The sequence below is a fragment of the Corvus moneduloides genome, chromosome 25, assembly GCF_009650955.1.
Source record: "Corvus moneduloides isolate bCorMon1 chromosome 25, bCorMon1.pri, whole genome shotgun sequence".
Taxonomy (NCBI): Eukaryota; Metazoa; Chordata; class Aves; order Passeriformes; family Corvidae; genus Corvus; species Corvus moneduloides.
In genome coordinates this window covers 3965594-3985020 of record NC_045500.1, presented here as the reverse complement: position 1 = coordinate 3985020, position 19427 = coordinate 3965594, and the positions used below count along the sequence as shown (strand labels likewise).

At 46.7% G+C, this 19427-nt stretch overlaps 1 long non-coding RNA gene across 1 annotated transcript; it reads left to right on the top strand.

The window, feature by feature from the left end:
- The first annotated feature begins 13530 nt into the window (after nt 1-13530).
- Nucleotides 13531-18927, top strand: LOC116455627. The gene is made up of 3 exons (XR_004244434.1): nt 13531-13745; nt 17771-17918; nt 18342-18927. It is a non-coding gene; the product is annotated as an uncharacterized LOC116455627 (long non-coding RNA).
- The last annotated feature ends 500 nt before the right edge of the window (nt 18928-19427 follow it).

Genomic DNA, 19427 nt, shown 5'->3' with positions numbered 1-19427 from the left:
AGGTCAGAGGAGCAATAAAAGGAACACGGAGGAGCTGCTTTGGCAATGGTACTTCTCAATTTTCAGATCTCAGCCTCCTTTAATTAACTTCTCTAAAGTATGTGAGGAAAGAAGGGTGGAACATTGAGCTCTTCTCATGTGCTCTGACTGCAGCAGAGCTTCTCTCCAAGGCTATTTTCAGCAGCTGCTGCTCATTGCAGCTTCCAGTGGAGGGGGGATAGGGGAGGCATCTCCCACTAGAAATGCCAGCACTGTTGCCTGCACTACCACTTCTTAATCTGGGTTTAAAAAGGACGGTTTAAGGTGCAGTGCAGCTTGTTGAGCAGCCCAAGGGGAGGCGGGGCTGCACCCTGCAGGGCTGGGCAGCTGCAGGCGAGGGAGGTGAGATCTGCCCTCCTTTGGAGTTGCATTGCAGTGACTTTTTCCATCCCCGGGGACACTCCAATGCCTGAGCAGTGTCCCTGCACTGGGACAGTGAGGCCAGTGGCCTGCTCACAGCGGCTGATGCTGGCCAGCACCTTCCCTTTTACAGAGTTTATAACGGGAGACAGAGCCCTTGCTGGTTTATTTTCCCCCTTCCCCATATTGCTCTCCTTTAGTTTCCCATTCCATCCTCATCATCTTTCTTATCAAGTCACCCCCTCACTTGATCTCCTGTTATATCACTTCTACACTGGGGACAACGAGTCAGATGTGAAATTGCCCATCCCTACAGCCCAGCCCTGCCCATCACCAGCATGTACCAACCCGAGGGGCTTCACTTCGGTCACTGAAACACTGCAGCAATAAATCTGGCAGAACTGACAGGGCTGAAGTGCCACAGCAGTGGAGAGCAGGACGTGCAGCTGGGTGTGAAGTAGCTAAAACACCTCATTTGCAGTTCCTGGGATGGAGCTGAGTGAGGGCTCTGGGTTCTTATCCAGGGAATTGGGTCAGGCTCCTTTCTGTGCTGCTGCATTTCCACCCCACCTTTACCTGTGAGCAGAGCCAGAACCTCATCACACTTTCCCCTCTGGCAGCACAGCCAAACTCTGGGATGAATTTCCATCCACAGGTGACCTGATTTTGTTTCCACCAGTTTTACCCAGTACTCTCTCTCCTCCCATCCCTGCAGAAAGCAATTCCTGACTGGGAGCACAGCATCCAGCAACTTCCAGGAGAGCGGGAATGATTTACATCAGCTGGGGATTGAACCAGATTATGTTTAGTTTTAGTCCCCTGCTTCAGAAACAACAATGTTATGAATAATCCTTTTATGTTCATACATCTTGTATAAATATCTGAAACGTGTATAAAACCAAGGAGAGGAGGGAATTCATTAAGGTGGTCCAGGGGAATGTTGCTCTGAGAAACAATGGGCTGCTTAGGAGAGTTAAAACTGGTTTATCCCATTACTTTTCCTTAAGAAAGAAACCGGGGGAAACTAAATTTGATGAAATTTTCCTGAACATTGGTGGGTATTAGTTTGTGGAAGTATATTCCTGAAGAACTCATGGGAGCATTAGTGTGTTAGTTCAGCTGCCCTAAAATATGCATGATAGTTGTTCTTCCATGTTTTACTGCAAAATTCCCGATCGAACAGGTCCAAAGTCTGGAACCAATAGCAATTTTTCAATCGAATTCAATGGATTTACAGGCAGGCCCCATGTGCTCATTATATAAAATAAATGAAGGGAAGGAATACTGAATCAAAACGTGACAGGGACAGCGATTGTTGGAAAATCCCCCTAATTTTAAAGAGACCTTCAAGCCAACTTTTTAAGACAAAACAAGGCATGCATTGAATTTTCAGCTCAATGACATCATGTCACACTGATTTCATCTGGTCCCCGCATGTTCTTGGTGGGAGTGGAACTCGATGCAGCTCCATCCAGCTCGTGGCGCAGTGATTTATTACAATTTAAATGATAAAGCACCCAGGAATGTTCAGGCAATTGGATTAGCCCATTGACTGAATGTGCAGACAGCTATTTTTAGAAAAGAGATGTCAGTTTGTGCAATATTAGATGGCCTGATCCCTTTTTTAACTGAGGGGGCAGGGGATTTTCCCTTATCACATGGTTCTGATGTTACCTCTGTGTTCTGTTCTTTTTAAGTGGAGTTCTGAATGTCACAAGATTTGATTCATCAAAGATGACACCGAGTTCTTGACACCCTTTGCTGAGTCTCCTGAGAGGGGCCAGCAGGATAAATCAAGCCCAAATTTTGCCTGCAGTTTAAAGAGACTCAGGGCACGGATTTTGGTGTTCCCAGATTCTCTAGGGGTGGGTCAGTAATGATAATTTATGAGGAGCAGCACTAGAGCTTGCCTAGAACACATGCAAGCATCTCTGGATGCCAAGCTCTTGATTCACACCATCCCATCCTCATAAATTATCAGGTGGATCCTCAGAGCTGGAAGCTGCTCGGACCCACAGCTCCAGACAGACAGACAGGAAGTGGAAAAAACGATGCTCCTGTCTTTTGTTTGATCAGTATTTTAGGATAAGGCTCCACGCCAAAGCAAAAATAACCCTGAAACTGGAATAATTCATGAGTAACGTGGCACAACAATAGAAGGTTCGTGTCAGTGCGGTGGATTCACTAATTCAGCCAAGAGGAGAAAGTGCTAAAATCAACACAAAGGGATCCCATTAGGAGATGAAAGGCTTGTTGCAATCCCTTTGGTTTACTCAGCTGGGTCACTTTAGGAGCACTGAGTGCTCAGGTGTGGCCTAATTCTCCTTTTCTTGTGTTCCTAAGCACGGGGCAGGGGCTGAGGCCGTGCTTAGGTAGGAAGGGAATTTGAGATGTGTGTTTTGAAGGACAGCATTAACCATTCTGGCCATCCTATACCAAACTGGTTCCTCTCTTTGGGACACAAATCAGGGAAAGGCCCGTGATGGCTCCAAAAATTTCATTTTACACGAAAGCATCAGCAGCTTCTGGGAAACAGATTAAATCTGGTTCCAAACTTCCTCTTGATATGGATAAAAACTGTCTAGGAGGGCTGGCTGGACTAATCCCAGCAGGAATGAGACCTCCTGCTGCTGAGCCCTTGGTTCAGTGTTTTAACATCTGATCTTACTGTCCCTGGGTCAAAATGCCTGGTGCAATTCTGACAATGACATTAGGGTCAGCTTTGGAAAGAGCTCCTTCCAGTGCACGTGTGGGTTTTGAATCCACCAAAGGCCAACTCTTAGGAAGGAGGCAAGGCCCTGAAGGCAGCAGTTACAGGGAAAAAGTCAAAATGCAGAAACAGATTCATTAAAAAATAGAAAAGAGCAGGTTTAAGTGCTCATTCCTTTAAACATCTCTATTTTTGCATCTCCTCTAGTAGTAATAATGTTTGGGTTTATAGAAGAAACATGGAGGCACCACCAGTGCTGAGGATTTCAGGGATTAATTGCTTAGGTATTGCTAATTGTGAGGGGGGATCACCAGAGAGCTGTTACCTTTGTCTTCTGTTTTAGCAGCAAGCAGGGAAAAGCCAAAAGGAAAGGATATGAAAGGATATGAAAGGATATTCTGGCCCATGTGATGTAAAAATCAGGAATTCCCTCATGGAATACCCCTCCTGGTTAATCCCCCAGCTGCAATTTCCAAGCCCCTCTGGGCCGGGCTTTGCTGGGCCTCCTGGTGCGATTTACATTAAATATAAAAGTACATGAAGGTCACTGGGCAGTCACTGCACTGTGGTGGGGATGGAGCTGTGAAGTGCAAGGATCCCAACTGAGCCAGTGCTTCCCATGGCAAACTCTGTGCTTTATTCCAGGGAATTCCCTGATCCTGATGCTTCCAGACTCACCTCACTGCTGTTGTGCTTATCTTATTAATCTTATTATCAATGAGGCCTGGCTGTCTGTGGGGCAGAATTTAAGGATAGAGGAAAATATGTGCAGAGTCAGTGAGGGGTTTATCATGATCTATTTAAAAAAATAAATACATTAGAAAGCAGGACTCTTGCAGCTTCTGAGTCTTGAGGTCAAAACAAACTGAGCATCTCAAGAAGTTAAATCTTGATTAAGCCAAGATTTGTCTGTGCAATTTTTCTGAGTGACTTTCCTTCAGACTCGCTTGAGTTAACACAGGAAAATCTTTACTAAAAGCTGTGCAAGCTGCCAAATGCAGAACACTGAGCTCTAAACGTCCAAAAACTGCTTTAAGGGTGGGAGTCAACAACTTTCAGTGCACTCAGAGCTGCTGAAGGCACAGCTTTACCCCCCCATAGCTGCATTACCTATACTCGAGGTGTCTTCACGGGCACAGATGGAAAAGGCTGTAAAGGAAACATTCGAGAACTGAGGGTGCATTAGAGGAGTGATTGCAGCACGGTGATTTATAGCTGCAGTAATGGACTGGGTCTCAGCAAGCTGAAATCCAATTATCAGCCCTGCCATCTCAGGCAAAATGCTTAAGCCAAACTTTCTAATCAGTGCTTTTAGGTTTAGGTTGGTTTTCAGAGGTGCTCAGCACTTCCCCACCCCACAGAAATAACATATCCCCGGCCTTCTGCAAAGCAAACCCTCAGCATGGAAAGCCAGTCTCCCCTCCCCTGTCCAGGAGGAAAAAATAGATTAAAAAACTCCCCAAAAGAACCCATCAAATCAGGTTATATTTGACACTACTGTGCTTGATAAATATTTCCCATAGCTGGGCTGCAAATCAATAATCTTACTCCGTGTTATCAGGAAAAGCAAAGCGAGGAAAGGAGGACACAGAGCTTAAAAATACCAAAAATGAGGGACATGATTCTCTTCCTGAGTGAATCAGGATGGGGAACATTTCCATACCCACCTCACAAAGGCACTTGTGAGAGTTAATTCAGGCCTCTGCAGAAAGTGGCTGGAGCTCCACAGATGGAAGCTGCTGTAGAAGGGCTCCGTTACTGAATAATGAGGTGCACAACACACTCAGATATTGCTCCATATGCTTTAGAACACTGAGCCCTGCGTTGTTTTCCAGCAGCCTCAGCCGTTCCAACCTGCAGAGGATCAAACACTTCCCAGAATATTTTGTCTTTTTTATTTCTGAGATGAGGAGATAGTTCCAACAGCACTGTTGTCTCTTTTTGGGGTTTTGAAACAAAAAATGTGATTTTTTTTTTTTAAAGAAGTGGGGGAAAAAAAAAAAAAAAAAAAGAAGGGAAGGTTTCACACAGCATGTGCCAAAGGAACAAAACTTCTCCCTGGACATCTGTCCCTGAACAACAGAGGGGACCTTGGGTTTCGTATCTCAGCTGAAAAGATAAATGTGGAAACACCTCCCCCACTGTCCTACTGCAGTGTCATGTTTGGAGTGGGAGAGATCCCTCAGGAGAAATAACTGCTGGAAGCTTTGATTGTGCTGTGGAGTCTCCTCTTGCCTCTCATCTTCCAGAGAGTTCGCACCAGCACAGAGTCCTCCATACAACAGACAGAGGTTGTGCTTTGGTGGGCTGGAATCTGGGGAAAATCCTTCCTAAAATACCCTAAAATAGAGGGTGGGGAAAGAAAACAGGAGCAATTTTATTTGCCTTTGCAATGCCAGCTTGTGTGCCATGATTGTAAGGAAAAGGAGCATTTGGCTGCCTGAAGAATATGGGGACTTCAGCTCCTTATTAAATACTTTAGGCAATTGAACCAAAATGTTGTGTTTTTACCAGGTTTTGATCACTATTTTTAGGTCTTCTGTTCATATATTCCAAAAGGAATTGGATGCTGATGCAAAGCAAGCTGGACCCCACTAATTCAAAACCAGGGCTTCCCCTCTGCTCCAGTTTTGCTGCAGCATCTTCCAAAATCCACATTATCCCCCAAAACTACACACAGGAGGTCAGGCCATGTGAAAAAGAGCAAAGGGAGATGAAGGAGAACAGGAATTATACCAAAGCTGTGCTGTTATTTCCAAATTATCCATGAAACAGGGGAAAGAGAAATACAGATTTCAGGATTTTTTTTCTCCTAGTTGGGCCTTCAGCAGTGAGATGCAACAGGCAGACAGCGGTGAAGTGAAAACACAATCCAGTTGAAAGGCAAATGTTGTGTGTGATGTGTTCCACAAGCCCACCAACCCTCTTCCCAAGCTGGTATCCAATCCCCAGGAAGAACCCAGCCCCAACCCCTCCATCCAGGGAAGGAGGTGCTCGGAAAGCCCTGGTGGGAAGGGGAGAAAGGGGTGAGCAAATGAGACAAACACACTTGAAGTAACTGATTTACAGAGGTGCCATTTACTGGATTCCTTGTGGAAAACCAAGTTCTTTGCATGTTCAGACATGATACAAGCACACCAAAGCAAAACCAAAGTCCACTGATTAATTTGTGATCCTTTCCACACCTCATGTCCTTTTCTGGAGGAGTTGGAATCCAGGTGAGTGTCAGACTTTATCCACAAATGAGTTCATACCCTGGGAGGACTCTTCTCAATCCTCAGCATTTCTGATGCTTCACAGCATTTCTTGCATAATTCATCCTAAAAGTGCAGCTCCCAGCAGGGCAATCAAGTGAGAAGTGTGTAATGGTCTGGGAGCACCAGCCACAGCTTCCAGGGAAAGTTCAGCTTCTTGGAGCAGCCAGAGGGAGCAGTTTGGAGACTTCTCTCAGGAGCTGAGCTTCTCCTCGTCTTTGCCACACAGGCCACCCCTTCTGTCCACCTTCCAGAGGGATGCAGCAGCAAAGAGCACCAGGGCTTGGTCAGCGTTGGTGTTTGGCAGGAGCAGCCATGGAATAAACTCAGTTTATTCAGCAGCAAGGAATAAACTCAGCCAGACTCATCCACTCCTCATCCCTCAGATCCTTCAGCAGCTGCTGCTGGAGATACCCCTCGCTTAAAGGGTGGTGTGAGAGGCACACATTGCACAGCAGAGCCCGTGTTCATCCTTCCATCCCTCCCACCCCCCTAAAGAGCAGACATTTATATCAAATACACCACCAGCCCACTGCCGAGACACTGCTGTAGGTGGAGCTCTGCGAGTCGAGGCAGCAAATAAATGATTCTAGAAGTGTCAGACATTTCAGTCCAGGAGATTAGGGATTCATTGACTGCAGTGTGGGAAGAGCTGTTAAATAAAAACAATTGCAGCACGCTCACCATGGAAAGCAGAGATTCCTCTTTCATCTTGGAAATTGTCTTTTTTTTTTTTTTTTTTTTTTTAATTGGTTGTAATGCCCTCATATATTCAAACACAGTGCCAGAGCATTGGGTGAACAACAGAAAAACAGAAGAGAAAAAATGCGTGACTTGCTCACAGATGTACCATGGATTTCATTGTTACATGTGGGGGTACACCAGAGGGTCTCCTGGCATGCCAGAACCTCCTTCCCAACCAGGAAAGTTCCAGAGAGGAAGAATTTGTGCTTAAAACCAGCAGCCCTGTAAACCAGGAGACAGAAACATCAGGATGTGCTTTGCTTCCTTGGGCAAAGCACTTCTAGGTGCCTTTTCCCCTCCTATTCCCCCCTCCTACCTTGTATAAACGAGTCTCCACCTCTTTTTGTCAGGGAAAAATCTGTTTCCATGTTGTAGGGACAATTTCAGGGGGAGCCTGGAGGTCTTTCCCTTCCATGCATAAGAAATAATCACAAACTGTAAGATCTTACCCCACCGCATTACTTGTCTGGGTATCCGTGGAGTCAAAAGCACCACAGCTCTAACACAGAGAAAAGTTCAGTGGGGGCCCAGGGTGAAAAAAAGAATTATTGCTGAATCCAAGACTGATGCACATCCCCTCCCATCAATTAAAGCAGGAGATTTTGAACTGGCTGGCAAAGTCAAATTTTCAGGCATTCCTTTGTTTGGCAGAGGAAAAAGGAACCCCAAATATATCCAACACAGAGGCAATGCGTGAGGGTTTGCAAATGCCTCTCGTGAACTTGGGGATGCATTCAGATCAAAGGAGCATAATGAGATATTCTGAATAATACAACGAGATATTCTGAGCAATATTTGATGCATCTAATTACCGAGAACGTGCCTCGCTGAGTTTTCCAGGAGCAGGATCAATGCCCTGCAGGTCCTTGTCCATGGATAGGATCTGTGGGTTGCCAGCCTGGATTGAGCTCAGGAACATCAGCAGTCACTGATTCCAGGTAAAAAAACCTCATTAATCCAAAGGAAAAAAACATTTGCATGGCATGAGAGCTGTAGTCATCCTGCTGAAGACCTAAAACAACTCCACAGATGAGGATGGAGCTCTTCCCAGTTTGGTCCAGTGGCAAATGGGACAAATCTTTGGCCTTGGCATGAGAGCCCAGGTTAAACCAGAGGTCCCAAACCTCCTCTGCACTTGGCCACACATTTCTCAACGTCCCAAAAAAAGCTGAAATCAGCCAATCCAGGACCCCAATTAACTCTATAAAAAGAGCTTGGACTCCAGCACTCATCCACCAGCTCCAAATCCCAATGAGTCAGCCCCATCCCAACCAACCCGAGAGGGGCTCCTGGCTGATAATTTAATCTTTTAAATGGATCACTCGTAACAGATCTGGCTTTTCTGAAGCTGCGATCTTTTCCTCTGCTATTGACTAATACTGAAAACTCCAGCTATGCCTCTTCCTTTCCTCTGAACACCGGATCCCCTTGCACGGAAAATATCTCGAGGAAGAGCCTGATTAAATTGTGCAACTCTTTGCAACCTTTGGTGTTACTGTGTTAGGTGGGGAAGCAGCAGCAATGCTGGAAAACACAGGATCTTTGGGAAACCCAGCATATTATTAGGTTTGATGAGATCCATTTTCTTGATGGCTTCTGAAAGATCTTTGTGCTAATTAGCTAAGAATACCACTGAATTATTTAATTATCTCTACTTTTGTGCCATAAAATATGTTGTCATATCACACTCTGTCTTGCTGTTGCTCTTCATACTTAATGATGCCTTTAGAGTTCCTGATTTCCTTTGTTCTCCCTCTGCAAGTGGTTTTTGGTGGTGCTGGGGAAGGAGGGGAGAGCGGAGAGGGGAGGCCAAGGAAAAAATATCAGGTTTTAAAGAAATTTTTACATGTGGGAAAATCTTTACACGTGTTCAGCTCCAGCTCCCTGTGCCATACACAAAGTGTGTCTCAAAGCTACAGTGGACCGATATATTTATTACTAACCCAATCAGGAATGCTTTCCAGAGGGGAAAAAGGGGAGAAAATACCATTTGGAAAAAAAGAATTTAAAATCAGCAAGGAAGGTTTTTTACCGAGGAAGAGGTAAATTATGATAATTACTCTGACTGGTAAGGTCCTTAAGTATTACTAATTAGCACTTATTGCCTGGATTATTGAAACAATGTGTGTGTACCCAAGAGTGAGGAAGAACTGGGATGCTCTTTCCTTGGGAGCCCTGGGAAAAAGGCAGGGCAGCAGGAATGCGGCACAGTTGGCACCGAGGCTCCTCTCCCGAGCACGGCGAGCTCCAGCCTCGTGCAGAACTGGAATTGTACCTTTGGGAAACCCACGCCTTGAACTCCTCAACCCTGCCTGCCTTCCCCCCTCTTTGCTCACGGAGAAGTGAACAAAATGTAGGTGGAAAAAGGAAAAAAAGAAAAATCATCAGAATGGTTTGGCAATGGTCAGAGGTGCAGATTAATGTGGAGTTGATGCTCTGGGAATTACAGTGTCTCCTGTTATTCCAGGGACTGTGCACAAGCCTGCTATGAATAAGCATTTCACTGCTCTAAAGCACTGAGGTATGGCCAAGCACCTCCTCACAGAGGAATTAAAGGGTTAACAAATCCAACAAAAAATAGGAATATTATGGTATTTCCAACTGGCGTTTTGACCGACTTTGTGAAGAGCTTGCAATCAGATTTCGGCATAAAGTGCATTTTAATATCGAGCATTTATAATGTGATTTAAGTTCGGAATTAGAAATCGATCAGGAATTAATCAATCATCTAATCAGCACTAGCCACTACGCAGCATCTCAACTGCAATTTGCTATCTGGCCCAATAAATCCTTAAGTACCTTGGAAATGATTCAGGGAAGAAAGGCAGTAAAAGTATTCTCCTTTTTTTTTTTTTTTTTCAGCTGCAGCACTCTGCAACTTTAGGTCCTGTTAAACCCCTGGAAATAAAAGAGCAACAATGGAAAACTGCAGAATGCCTTGGACCTTTTTTTTTTTCACCTTTTCCTGCCACCAAACCCTGCGCCTTTCAACTTGGGAGAGCAAGTTCCAACTCAGCCACAACGAGGTCAAAGTCACTGAGCTCAAAGCTACAGTTGCTGCTCAGACAAAATTCCCAGACACCAGAGTTTTGCAAAATCTACGTTATTTTTTCTTTTAAAAAAAGAGAACTACATTAAAAAAAAACCCCACGCCTCATTTGCTCATCTTTCTCCTTCTAAATTATTTGCATCACATATTGCACAGAATATTTAGCAACGCGTTATATTAAATATCATGGCAGCATATTAGATATATTTTGACTTGAAACTTGGTCCAGCCTGGTGGTTCTTATTTTAGTGTTGAAGAAGATCTTTAATTCTTATTAAGCTTTACTTATTCTATTTATTGATTAAATTAATGCCTGATATTTATTTTCTCTTCCATTTTCCTCGTAAGAGAAAAAAATGTCTTTTCGTCCACGGATTCGTTTTATTCCAATGAAAACATAAAATTATAGAAACCGGTGAAATTATTATTGGAAAAACACTGTAACGCTAAGAGAAGAAAGCCTTGGAGCCATAGGAATAAGACAAAAATAAACGCCAGCCGCAATATCCCTCCTTTTGTCTGCAGAAGGTAAAAAACGCTGCAGGAATTGTTCTGGACTGAGTTCTAGCTGCTCAAAAAGAAACGATTCGGGCTGGATATTTATCATGTAACTGAGTTTTAACAGCGCTGACATTTCTGCAGCTCCCGGGCACGAACGTGGCTGAAAATCCCCCTGAACCTGCCTGCCCTGTGCATGGAATTATGGAGTGGGAAGGCAGGGAAGGGAAGGAAAAGGAACGGAAGGGAAGGAAAAAGAAGGGAAGGGGTGTGGGGGGGGACACTTGTTCTATTCCAGCCGCTATTCCCTCTTTTTCTCCTCGCAAGAACCTCGCCTTTCCCGCTGGAAAAACAGGGTCGGGGGAGCGCAGAATTCGCTCTCCCCCCTTATTTTAATGCCCGCCGATCACTTTTGGGGCCAGCTCGCCGCGCTCCCCCCGCGCCTGCGGCCGCTCTGTCCCTTTAAAGCTCCAGCCCCTCTAATTGATGTGTCTGGGCCAGTCTAGACTGGGAGCGATTGAACCGGCTCCCAATTACGCTGCGCGCAGGGGCGCGGAGCCTGCGCGGGCTCCGTCCTCCCCCTTTTCCCAACCCAGCCCTCCCCGCCCATTGTTTTGCCGCAGCCCCGCGCAACCCCCGCCCCGCACCGCGCAAGCAGCGCGGACACAATAGCGACCCCCGGGGAGGGGACAACGGGGACGGGGGGGGGGCTCCCAACGCGGGGACCCCCCCCTCGAGAAGCGGAGGATGCGGAGGGATGCGCGGAGATGCGCGGGGGACCCATCCCAGCCTGGCGGACAAAGCGCTCCCCCCTTCCCTGCTCGCGGAGGGGGGAAAAAATTGCGATTAAAAGCGTCGGAGAAGGATAAAAAGCACCCCAAAGAACTACTTTTTGCTGGTGTGGAAATGGCTGGACAAAGGTGCGGGGCTCCAGCGCTCCGTGTTCCAATTGAGAACGCCAAGCAGGTAACAGAAAAAAAAAATGCGGCTCGCTTTGGAATTAAAGAACGTTTGGAATTATGTAGAAATTCAGAAGTACAAGGCTTTCTTGGCATTTTTTTTTTTTTTTTTCCGCGGAGGTAAAACGTTCAGTCAAATTACAGCGGCAAGAAAAAGCAGCTAAAATTCATTTAAAAAAAAAAATCAAAATCAAACAAGCAACCTTTTCCAGTTCAATAACTGTTTAACAACAGGAACCAGCAAACATATCCTAAAGCTCTTAAATACCAAAATGTTACACCGTCAATTAATTTTTGGTGCATCACGTTTTAAGTTCAAGCATTTGCATTCAAATATCAAACAGTAATTCGGTGCCATAACAAGGTACAGTAACTTCATTATAAATTGCCTTGCAGAACAGAGATAAGAAATACAGTTCCAACCATAATTAATTTTACAGCAACATAAAAAAATCTAATAAAGGAAAACAGCAGCAGCAGGAAACATTTCGAACATTTCTGATTCATCATTTACATATCATATTGCCCGGAAAAGCAGCAGAGCTGGAAGTTCTAGAAAAGGACTCAAAGAAAACTTCAGCATTTCTTTTTACTTTCCAACCATTAATACATGCAACCATTTTATTCTGCAGTTTATTTTCCCACCCTATAAAATCCAACCCGTCTCTTGGCTTTTTATTTTTTTTCCTCTCCTTTTTTTTTTATTTTTTAAAAATTATATATATATTTCTTTTTTTTTTCCTTTCTTTTTTTTTTTTTCTTTTTTTTTTGGTGTGTCCATAGAGCACATTTCCAAGATTAATCGTTCAGTTTTAAACTTGGAAGCATGAGGCATGCTGGGATTTCAGCTGAGGTCAAGCACCAATGTACCGAGCTGTTACTGTTACGCTCTCAGGGTACTCTGTGTTGCTCTCAATAAGAGGGGGAAGGCAAAAAAAAAAAAAAAAAAAAATCAAAATTGAGATGCTCTGTGCAGTGGCCTGCAGCAAAAAAATCTCCCTCTTTTACCACAGGCGTGATATTAATATTCCTGCATCTGTAAATATCTATATTTATAGTTTTATTTACCTATATAAATGAATACATACGTAGCATCCATCCGTGGATCTCCACGCACACCTCAATAACTGTATTGACATCCATCCATATCATGTATATCTTATCTACACACGCATATATAATAATCACTCTCTGTGTACACACATACACCCCCATATCTGGATCAGCTGGAAAATTATCTCGTGAATATACACACACACATTTAAAAAAAAATATTAAAAAAAAAAATCTCTGTGATACAAACGCTAATTTTAATTTGATTTTGATACAGAAAATGGCCATAACCACCGCCCTACATCAGCCGGTGGAGCCTAAGGAGGAGAAATACACTTATTTTTCCCTTAAAAGGTCTCTAAACACTATTGTATGTGTGTGTATACGGCTCTAAATATACACACCCGCGCTCACACATATACACACAGAGAGAGGATATATTTATAAAATAAAATAAAGACGTCAAAGCACAACTCACAGCTCCCAAGAGCCTAACCCGTGGATTTAAAAGCTAAACATCACAAGTTAGGGTCTCAGGGATTGAGAGGGGCGCAACAAACTAGTCCTTGCAAAAAAAAATATATAAAAAAAATAAAAATACCAAAACCAACGGGGATCAAAAAATAATAATCATTAAAAAAAAAAAGATCAAAAGGAGAAAGAGGAAAAGAATAGCAGGCAAGTTCAATTCATGGCTCAAGATTACAAAACAGGACACACAGGTGGAAGGAAAGAGCTTCTCTAAGGACCCTCTGTTGAGAGAATACATTCCATTTTTAATCGTTTATACAAAAAAAAAATGACATGGCGCGGCAGGTTCCTTACAGCTCCCAACAAGGTCGCTTGCGACAAATACACGAAAAGTCTCCGCATTTAAATAACGAAGAGGAAGTTTGGGGCAGTGACGGAATTATTTTCATTGTTTCAACGAGAAGGAATGCAGAAATAAGAGCAGGAATCTGCAGGCTCGCTCCCGGCCCCTGGCACAAAGCGTGCAGCAGCAGCAGCAAGGCGCTGCCTCCCCGCCCCCTCCGCCAGCCCCGGGGATGGAGAAAAACCCCGAGTCGCCACAAAACCAGGTAGAAACTCACCATTTGGAAGCGGGGGAGGCTCCGATCGGCGGCGCTGGGAGCAGCCGGGGGGGCCGGGGCAGTGCCCGCACCAGGCTGGGTGCCCGGCGGGGTTTGACACCCGAGCGGGTGCGAGCGTGCGGTGTGTGCGCAGCCGGGGGAGGGAGGCGGCCGAGGGAGGGCGGGTGTGTGCAGCTGGGCAAGCCGCTTGCATTTTTAAAACATCTCTCTCTCTCTCTTTTTTTTTTTTTTGGTTTAAATAAAAAAAAAATATAGGGAATATATCAAGGAAAAGCTGGAGAAAAAAAAAAAAAAAGGAGGTGGGGGGGTGGGAGGGTGGGGGGAGGAAAGGAAAAGGAACCGAATTCCTCCGCAGCTCCTCTCGCCTGCCGCCCTCCGCGCTCCCCAGCAATGCCGCTGCCGCCGCTGCTGCTGTTGTTATTATTATTATGATGAAGAGACGGGGCTGGGGGGCTGCGGGAGCCGGGGCCAGCCCGGTGCCGGAGCGAGCCCCAGACTGTCAGCGGGGAGGAGGAGGAGGAGGAGGCGGAGGAGGAGGAGGAGGGAGGAAGGGCGCGGGCAGCAGCGCCGCAGCCCCGGCCGCCCTCCCCTGCCAGCCGCCGGCCGGGGCTTCAAAGGAAAACCTGGAGAAAAAGCCGCTCGCCCGGGAGAGGAGGGTGCGAGCCCCGCGCACACACACACACCACACACACACACCACACACACACACAAAGGGACTCCATCCTGCACCGACTCCTCTCTCCGAGCACCTTGTGCACCCCCAGCCAATGGAAATTTACGCCGGCCATAACCCAGAGCAGGATTTCGTCCCCAGCTTGCCACCTCCTTCCCTCCGCTCTTCTCCCCTTCCCTCCCTCCCTCCCTTTCCTCCCTGTTTCCCCCCCCCCCCACCCCCCCGCCCAAATAAATAATACGGATCCGCACCCTCCACCCAGCTCTGGAACCGCTTTAGGCCCAGCGGCATAAGCGGGGAGAAGCCGAAACGTACCGGAGGGCCCGAGGTTAAAAATGCAAAATATCCGGCGCTGCCGAAGGCAGGTCCCCCCCGGCCCCGGCCCCGCCGCCGCCCGGCCGGGGGCAGCGGTAACAGGCACCATTACGGAACCATCATCATCATCATCATTCACTCCGTCCTTTTCTCACCTCAGGAGTCTGAGCCCATTCACCAAAGTCCTTCCTCGTCCAGGAGCTCAAATATTTTCTTTTTTTTTTTTCTTTTTTTTTTTTTTCCTCCTTCTGGATCAGCCAGTCCCGACATCATTAAACTACAGTCCTCCTCTTCCTCCTCCTTCCTTCTCCCCCTCTCTGTCTCCCCCTCTCTTTTTTTTTTTTTTATTTCAAAAAGGGGGAGTGGGGGGGTGGCTGGGGGGTGTGGGGGGGAAGCAGACATAGCTGCATGAAGTGGCTGCCTTTTCGAAAGCACATTTAATCTTTCCTGGCTCCCCTAGGCTTCGAAGAAGTAGAAGGGAAAGGAGAGGAGAGGGGGAAAGAAAAAATCCAGGCAAGGGAGGCTGTTGAGGGACAGCAAGCATCAGGCTCAAATCAACGACCAGATGAAAATGTACTAGACCACACTGCCCCCTCTCTTCCTCTCGCTCTGTCTCCTTCTCTCTCACACACTCTCACTCCTGGAAAGCTTCAGTGTCTGGTTACAGACTCTTTTGGATCCTTCCCCCCCCCTCCCCACCCTCGCCCTTTGCCAACTATCCTAGAGATTCCTTGCATGCCTACTTAAATCTTTAACAGAATAAGGACCCGGCTCCCCCCGCCGCCAGCCCCGCACACTCACACACACTCACACACACCATTGCCGGTCACCCCTCCCCAATAATCTCTTAAGCTCCCGGGAGAAACCCGCCGGCGCATCCCCGCCGCATCCCCGGCCCCGCCGCATCCCCGCCGGGTACCAGCCCCAGGACCCTCCGGGCAGCCGCTCCCGCTCCCCCCTCCGCCTTCCTAAGGGGGTGCAGGGGGCTGAAGGGGAAGGAGAGGGAGAAGCGGAGGGGCTGCAGCCCTTCGCCTCGCATCCCTCCGGCTGGCTGTGGATTTTAAAACAATAAAATCCAGCGCTGGCTCTCCCGGGTGCCCCCCGCTCCCCCCCCTCCGCCACGCCGCAGCCGCCCGTGGAAATCGCACGCCCCACGTCTGCAGTGAGGCAGGCAGACTGCCTGGCTCATGCCCGTGATGACTTTAGAGCTGACAATCTCCTCTCCTCGACCCCCCCTTCCCCTCCACACCCACCCCTGCGCTCAGTGGCAGCACTGCTGCCTCTCGCTCCAGACTATATTTGCAATATGTGCTAATTTACCAGCTATATGCCCTTGGATTTTAAAATGAACTCATCAGTCAATGTTTCTAGTACCGATGCTCCCTCTCTCCCTCACACACACCCTCCACTGCAGACATGTTACTCATTCTCCAAGCATTTCCTCCCCGAATGTCCGTCAGACGCATATACACTTCATTGATCAAACCAAATCCCCTGATAACAATAAATAATAATACAGACAGTTAACATCAGCGGGGAGTGGAGCGGGGGGGCGCGGGGGGAGAGACAAAGATGACGACTAAATCTGCATTGTGCTTTAGGAGGCTGAGCCCTGCCTTTCCCAGAGATGCTCCGCACAATGCGGGGCACAGGTAGCCCTGAAACCGAGCTCACTCCTCGTCCTGGGGCCTTCCCCAGACCCCCCCCGCTTGCCCAAACATTGGGAATTGGTGATGCCTGATACCTGAATCCGCTCAGGCTTCAAAAGGTGTTTGTAGGAACAGGAGGTGGTTCTGGCTATGGAGGAGAGGAAGCACCTCACGCAAAATACAGCAATAAATCCAGGCGGTTTCTTTGTTACGCTGAGCACTGCACAGACACTCAGGAATTAAAGGTATCCGGGCATCCAAAGACACCAGGATTTCCAGAAACACCTTCTCAGCTCCCCCTGAAATCTGTTTCCATTGTACTGAAGGCGGGGAGCACCTATGCAAGAAACCAGGTTGGGAAGACGGGCTGTTAAACATCCCTCTCTCGCACGTGCCGGGTATTTCAAGGGCTTTAGGGCTGCCGTGGCTTCATTTCCCAGTTTTCTGGGGCTGAGACAGGGGAAGCGGGAGATTGGGATTGTCCCCCGGGATTCTGGCTAGTTAGACATCTTGTGTGGGTCTGGCAAAGAGAAAGTGGCTGCAGTGTGAGCGTTCGGGAAGTTAGGGAGGGTGGGGCTATCTAGAAAAATTTGACTCACTGGGGTAACTCCCTGAGCACAGGAATCAAATTATTGCTCCAAGCAAACTGCATTTTATGAGCAGCAGCCCCGGAATGAAATTCTGCATGCACACAGAGCTGGAGACAGCTAAAATAAACGCATGGAAATAAATACACAATCCATAATTAAATTATTGGGTGCAATGCAGAAGTCCCTGGGTGATGGAAGAGGTGGGATTATGCAGCAAAGTCAGTCTGGGAATCCACGGATACAAATTTTCTTATTTATACAGGCATAATCCTGATTGGCATCAGCCTAGATAGGGGAAGAACCAAACCCTGTGTACTGAAGGATCTAATCTTTGGGAAAAGGAGACTGGATTAGTGACTGTATCTGCCAACCATCCTTTCACTCCCTTTGGAGTCCCTCACCACCACTGCAAGATTTCACCATCACATAGAACGTTTCACATCCATTGTCTCCTTATCTTCCTTCCCAATAAAAAATGTTTGATTTTTTTTTTCCCGAAGTTTTGTAGCAAACACATAATTTCTTTACACACTTTAGCCAAGCCTTTGGAGGATACTTATTTCAAGCAGTTAACACCTGACCCCAATTTTTGTGGGTAATTAGTGAGCTAGATAACCACACAAAGTGGGTAATTATTTAGTACCCAAGGGTACTGTACAAAAGGGTAGAGGCTGGCGGTATTAACAAAAGCACATCCCTAATTATTGTATCCATACCAATGTTTTAAGAACAGTTACTTCCACCTAATGATCCATGATAAATCAGTAAACTCTTTTGCTTCCTTAGCATGGGATAACCAAGGGCAGGATGGGAGAGCAAAGCCAATGCAAGGCACAACTCCAGTTTGTGCAGGCTCCGAGAGAAGCGAGAGGAATCCCCCTGGAGAAGGCAGCGAGACTGGAAGTGCCTGATCACCATCCCTAACAGCCAACAGGTGGGTTGGGAAGGCTGGAAAAGCCGTGTAGGAAGTTTGTAGGGAGTGCCTCGGTCTGCTTGTTGCTGAGGCAATGTGGCCGTGCTGATGGATCCTCGTGTACAACAACCACCTCCATCGTGTTCTAACCAAGCTCTGTCTTGCTCCTGGAAATTGCTTTAAAGCTCTACAAATGAGGTGGTTTGTGTTTGGGGAAGGTCAGAAATGCCAGGGAGTTGCAGGGGGGGCGGGGGAAGTCACATTTGATGAGTTTCAATTACCCGACACCACCAATATTTATGCTGCCACAGCCACATTTCTCCCATGGAAAACACTGCACCCTCAGGAGGACTGTCCTCAACTTTAAGAAGGAAGAAATGGGAACTATATTGAAATAGAAACTAAGTAAGATTCAGCTGTTAAATCCATACAAATATCCCCAAGGCAGGTGTCAGAGGATGGTGCCAGACTGGTTTTGGTCACAGGACGAGGAGCGATGGCCAGAAAGAAGAACTCAACAAGTTCCACCTCAACCTCAGGAAGAACTTCCCATGGAGGTGGCAGAGCCCTGGGACAGCTGCCCCAGGAGGGTGTGGATTCTCCCTGTCTGGAGCCATCCCAAGCCCACCTGGACGTGTCCCTGTGTCACCTGCTCCAGGTGAGCCTGCCTGGGCAGGGGGGTTGGACTGGGTGATCTCCAGAGCTCCCTTCCCACCCCAGCCGCTCTGGGACTCTGTGAGAAAGAATTTGGTTTTAATCAGCAGCGCCACGTGAAGAAGAAGTGTTTGCTGGAAGCAGATCCATGAGCTGGAACACAACAGCCCCCATCCCCTGACCACTGCCTGAGCACTTCACACTCACTTAAGGACATCCTCCAACCAAGACATTACGCTCAGAGGAAAAGCACTTTCCTCTTTTCATTGCTTTTATGAATCACCACCAGCATCCGGACACTTCATTTACTGGAGTCCAGCAGCCCTGTTTTGCAAAGACTCAAATTCCAAAATGTTAAAGGCCTTCAGGCTGGCAAGAATAAAAAAAAAAAAAAAAAAATAGAGGTATCATTCTATTTGATTTGATCACAGCTTTGCATTTAACTCAGCTTGCTGCTCTGGGCCAGGCACTACACGAAAAACCCACAACTGGCAGCATCACCTGGCCCTGTGACCACCAGGAATTCAAAATTTAAACAGAGAAAGTTTGAGGGGTTTCCACAACTTCTCATATTTCTCTATTGTTCTGTGGTTTGTTGGGTTTGGGGTTTTTTTTTTTTTGGAGTGAAATAACCACAACTGAAAGAGGCCTGAAAATTGTTCTCATATTTAAAAAGGGGCCAAGTCTCTGCAGTCCATTTATAAATAAATATAAATACAATTGGTATCCCCTCCACTAATCCTCTCAGGGACATGATTTGCAGGAAGTTCTTGCAGAAATGGAGTGAAAGAAAGTTTGCAGAGAGAAGCTGGAAAACAGAGAGGAGGAATGAATTTAATCATGGAGACAGGATCAAAGGAAGGAGAGACCTTGCTA